Source organism: Trachymyrmex septentrionalis, unplaced genomic scaffold, assembly GCF_001594115.1.
Source record: "Trachymyrmex septentrionalis isolate Tsep2-gDNA-1 unplaced genomic scaffold, Tsep1.0 scaffold71, whole genome shotgun sequence".
NCBI classification, from domain to species: domain Eukaryota; kingdom Metazoa; phylum Arthropoda; class Insecta; order Hymenoptera; family Formicidae; genus Trachymyrmex; species Trachymyrmex septentrionalis.
Window position 1 is genome coordinate 1,031,473 of NW_017305895.1, and position 5,859 is coordinate 1,037,331.

A 5,859-nucleotide genomic window follows, 5' to 3' on the forward strand; every position below is an offset into this window, starting at 1 on the left:
TAATTTTAATATCGAAGTATGCAATTATTATTAGTTAATTATTATATAAATAACGTCTATTCTTTTTGTAATCAACGTTTTATTTTATTGTAAAATTAATCTCGATGCTTTGAAAAGAAATTGCGAATTTATATATATTGTAACTTAAAATTATCATAAAGATAAACTATAAAATATATTATTGCGCTATTATCATCATCTCGGAGATTAATGTTCATTATCTAGTTACTAAAAAAAAATTGAATCGTACAAAAAAATCAGCGATGTTTTCCATTAAAAAAATTAATGCATTATTATTTTATAAATATTAATCTATTTATATCATATCATCTGGATATCTCTTAGTAATCTGATCTCATATGCATCTCGCGAAACATTAAAACATAAAAATAAAAAGCTATCGCTTAAACCGGACACAGTGGCCCTTATTTATTTAAGACAGCTGCGATTTGCGTCAACAACGAGAGATTCTTGCTACTTTCTGATTCTCGGGCCAAGAGAGAGCCAGGTCGACTGAATAATTCGAAGGACAAATACCAAAGGGAAACGCTGATGGGCCGCGGAATGAATTCAGGAAGGAAGACCTTAACTTCCCGGTGTAAGGGAACCGCCATTGTAGCCGGTAACGCAAGTCGTAAAACAAGCACAGACAGTGGTACTATGGTGTTACGAACGCTGTCACAACGGGGTGACAGTTGTATCTAAACTAGTTCTGCCAAGAGACTAGGAAGACCGGCCTGCAACCGCTCTTAACGCAAATTTACTAGGGTTAGCATGCGCAAGCTTGTTCTAAGCACGCGTGCGAATAATGGTATATATTCTCGAATTATGTATCTCAAGTAGCGATTATTTATGATTACATTTCTCAAACAATATAAAAGTTTGAGATATCTAAAATATTGAATATTTTTAGGAAATTTTTCAGATTGTTAAGTTACTATATTTTATATTAATTAAATCCTATTTGCGAATTTGTATGTATAACTTAAAACTAAAATTTTTTATTTAAACAATTCTTTACAACACAAGCTATTATCTATCGTTAATTATTTGTGTGCGTTAGTTATTAATTATAAAAGTATTATTTTATATGCCGCAAAATTAAGCAAAATACTGTATGTACAAAACATTTTTAATCATTTGTTGTAGTTACATATTTTATTACATTTCGATGTTTTAATTTAATTTAAAGAATTGTAAAGATTGTACCAAAAGAAATTGTACCAAAATGTGGCAATAAGTATTCTACGCATTTATAGCAGACTAATTTTACAATAATAATAATCAGATAGTACATAAATAATTGTATGTGTATTAAAGTAATGTAACATGTATTGTACATATTTGTATATTTTGATAATTCAATATATATTCATAATTAATTTATATCAATATCTATATATATTCATTGTATTTAATGTAAAGTTATATTTATAATATTTTAGATTTACCTTATAGATGATAATATTAGAAAGAGTCTAGAACAATTATCTTATAATGTGCGCTTTAATAACACATTATACTTTTATACTTTACGCGTTTTAAAATACAACATCGATGTACTTGGTATTCAAGTAAATTATTATTTCATATATCTCTAATAACCATTAGGTAATAATACTCCTAGCCATTCTCACATTATGTCCGCGAATCATCGATTATCCGGTTGCGTGAAATTTATTAATGGCCCAAGGGGTACAAGGGAAACTTAGCGGCAAAGTTCGCGACTATCCCTTCGCAGGAACTTCTGCGCGCCATTATTCGTCGTTCAATTACGCGCGAAAATGAAGAGAGAAAGATAACGAAAAACGAGAGACAACATTATGCTCTTCAGATTTTATGAGATTCCAGAAAAACACAATTAAAATTCTATATAAATAAGATAATTAGCCGTTCACATTGTAAAATAATTATTACGTAAAATACGAGCAGATTTCATATGATCCTTGAATTCGATTCGTATTTTTATTCTTGCATTTAAATAATTAATATATTTGTTGTAAATCTCACAGTTTACGTATACAACTTTTTTATTTTTCCAATTGTTTTGAAACTTACAATTCTTATATGTTTAAAAAATTTTATATCATTATTTACAATAAATCTGTTTGAAGTTAAAACAGACAAATTTCTTAAACGCAAGAAAAAGTATCTCAAGAAGATTTTAGTAACGGATGTACAAAAATAATATTATTCGACATTATGAGCACTCATCCCACATTTCACTAATCGCTGCTGCAACATCTGGCAATATATTTAGCGCACTGACGAACACGCAGAAGTATCAACCTCTTAAATTATCGTACCATAAACGTGATTTGTATTCCCAAGAATTGTAATTAACAACAGCAAATTTAAATAAAAAATGCCGATGATATTCAAGCAAATCTTTGTGAGAAACTGGGAAGAGCTGGCTGGAGTCGCGAAAAACGAGTGTCAGCGAGAGCGGCAAGGAAGGTTGCCAGTGCAATTAAAATGCAAATCGTCCCTTTTCCCGCGGCCTGTCCGCTAGACCATCTTTCCAGGAGGTCTCCGGTCCTCGCAACTCTACACCATAATGGTAACGCCGTCACCGATTAACTTGGAACTAGTTTAGGAACGACTCGACTCGGCTCGGCTCTGCTCGGTTGCGCGAAGTCACACAAGGAGCGGGAACAAGACGCAGTCTTTCGCTTGGTCTCTCTCGCAAAGTGCCACGTAAATGGAAGATGGTACGTTAATACGGTCTAACATCATTTGCAAATGTCACTACGAGACGTGCTCCCGGCATCCAACGCGAGGTACGTGAGAGAGATACGCTTCGTCTTATCGTAGAAAGAACAGACCTCTCATGCACTGCGGCGAATATGGAAATTATAATAGAAGTTTCTAAAATTGTTTTAATACTATATATCCGTACACGTATACATATACATATACATATACATACATGTACGATCATCGTTCATAAGATGTTTAAGAACTAAGAAATTTAATATTTGTTTAATAATTTAATTGCTGCCTAATTTCTTAAAATTACATTATCTTTAGTCATATATACACCTCATTAGTCATATATATACCTATATTTTTATTTTAAAAAAATCATCGTTCAGAAATTTCTATCTTTTATATTTAGAATTTTTCTCAATATTTTTCAGGAGTTCAGTCAAAACAAGAAAGAGAATCTAATTACACATAAATTTCAAAGTTTTATTTCATATTTCTTGTGCTCAGACGAACAAATCGTTACCGAGACGAGTATGCAGATTAATCGCGAGGCACTGGCAATATCGCTGTCATCTTTCTGCAAAATAACTGCGGAATGCGGACAGGTCGGAAGTAACATCGCATTGTCTTCATGGAAATAGTGCGGAACAAGATGGAAGAGACAGTACCTTAATGGCCTGATTTCATTTGCAAATGTCATCAAGAATTTTCACTCTGCTCGACGATGGAAATGTCTCACGTTTCTCATGCGAGATGATAAGCATAATAATATACAGTGGCATAATTCTTGCTAACGTATACTACTTAATTAATTATGCGGAAGAGTTGCTTCTGCTCGCGTTCAATTTACGCGTTAGATTACAAAATACTGCATTATGTCTCGGCATATGAAAGTATGTCTACAAAAGTACTGTTATGAGCAATAATTAAAATATATAATACAATAATGAGTGAAACTCATCCTGCAAATATAGCAATACATTAAAATAAAACAATTTTAAAACCTTTTGAAAGCGATATTTTTATAAAAATATTAGAAAAAACATTTAAAAAAGATGCTATAAAGTTGAACTTTCTTTTGGTATCAAAAAGATTTGTTTTTCAGTCTATAAAAGTGTTTATCAATTAGTTGAAGTAAATATATTGTATTTTCTGCGTAACGTAAAGTGCCAAAAAATTGAACTTTAGATTTAACTTCAAATTTAGTTTACAAAAAGATATGTCTAAAATTTCGACAATCTATGTCCAAGTCTATGTCTATATGTTTATTTGTATATATCTCGTATACTATAGATCTCAATTGAAAACTGACTCGTTAGTTAGTATTTATAAATATAAAATATGGGGCGTAATTATCTGCTGCTACAACGCTCGTTAAAATAATAAGCTTTAATTACGCACTTCGTAAACCTACTGTGAACCCCGTATAAGTTACGATCAGGTTATTGACAGCGGACATGACGGCGCCAACTCAGATTTTTGTAGAAAAAAACCTGTTGAACGATTTACGGGGAAAGAATAAAGAATAAACACACTCGGGATGAGATCTTACCATGTTAACTCCGTGCAATCATGTAAATTGCACTCAATAATTTCGTCGAGAAACGTGCATGTATAAAATTTATATAATGGTTTCCGACAAAAGGATATACATGACAAAGGAACTAGACAGTGATATAGCGGTATGCCTACTGTCCCTGAAAACTTCGCAGAGAAGAAAAAATCAAGGGCGCGATCGGCACGAGTTTCACTTGAAAGAAATTTCCGTCTTCCGAATTCGCGAAAGCTGTTACAAGAATCCACGAATTCGTCTTTGTCCTCGCTGTTTCCCGTCGCTTTGCATTATAAACTTTCACGAAAGTTTTGCGAGCCTTTAACTTGAACAGCGGACCCTTCGTCCTGGTAGAAATTTCATGCAAGTTCCATTACGCTTTGCACAATTTTACGATTATGTTTCCGCGGTAATCAGTCCTTATTGCTGAACTTTCTAGATTTAAAAATAACACTCTCTTTATGTAAACGTAAAAATTTAAATTAAAATGTTCCCATCTGGCTTTATTGATATTAAGATTTATATGTACATATATAACAAATTGTATCAAATAATACAAGTCCGTGCAAACTATTTTATATATTGATAATAGATAAAAGCTAATCAAATAATTTAAAGCAAAGAAAAGATCCCAACATGCAACTAAATATGTTATTAAAAAGATATATTAATAAAAGATTTAATAATTTATCTTTTTAAAAAACTATTTTGTACGAATTTATGTATAAATTGTATTTAGTTTTCTCTTTTCTCTTTTCTCTTTTCTATTTTACGAACGTATAAGAAAGAATAATTTAATGATAAAAGTATATTAAAAATATTTTGCATATGAAAGAGGAAAAAATGAAAATATGGGAAGTGTTCCTGGCACTTATAATACATTACATTTAGAGTCTGCAGTTAATCCACAGAAAAAATGTGCAATTAATAATCTCTGCGGTAAGGATAATGAACATTCGTGCGAAGGTAATGAATATTTGTGTAACCGTATAAGTTTAAAAAATGTTTAATAAAAATTCAACAAAATCAAGTCATATGTTATCGCAATTTCGTCTTTTTATTGAATAAACGAAGTAACGAAATAACTGGAGAGTTGTCAGCCCCTCTGGACGGAAAATTCAATATTCCAGCTTAATAAGCAGGAAATATTTGCTCGTGTTGTGTACCTCAATAATATTCCATAGTATACGTGCGGCGTAATGCTTCTCTTACGGATATTCTTTTTTCTTTTTGATAGTCTAAAATAAGCGATGATAGCATATTGATGATCTGTTCTTTAAGAGAGAACAAAAAACCAAATATATTATGCATCTCTCGACTGTAGCGTGACATTTAGGTCACTTTAAAGAGGCTTTTAGGATTTGTATATTTCAATATTATCGAAAATAGAATTACATACCGCAGCTGAGCAAAAATAAGTTGAGATATAAATACAGATAAAACAAAAAAATATATAAAATAAATGTATATGCATGTATTAATAAAATTAAGTATATATATATTAATAAAATATTATATATATGTATTAATAAAAAATAAATAATCAAGTCAATTCTGAAATAATTTACGAGCAACATTTCCGATTCAAATAAATGTTA

The 5,859-nt window shown here is 31.1% G+C and overlaps 1 protein-coding gene across 1 annotated transcript in view; it reads right to left on the reverse strand.

The window, feature by feature from the left end:
* LOC108753755 (tyrosine-protein kinase transmembrane receptor Ror) overlaps positions 1–5,859 on the reverse strand; it is a 272,244-nt gene that overhangs the window by 220,439 nt on the left and 45,946 nt on the right. The window lies entirely within an intron of this gene.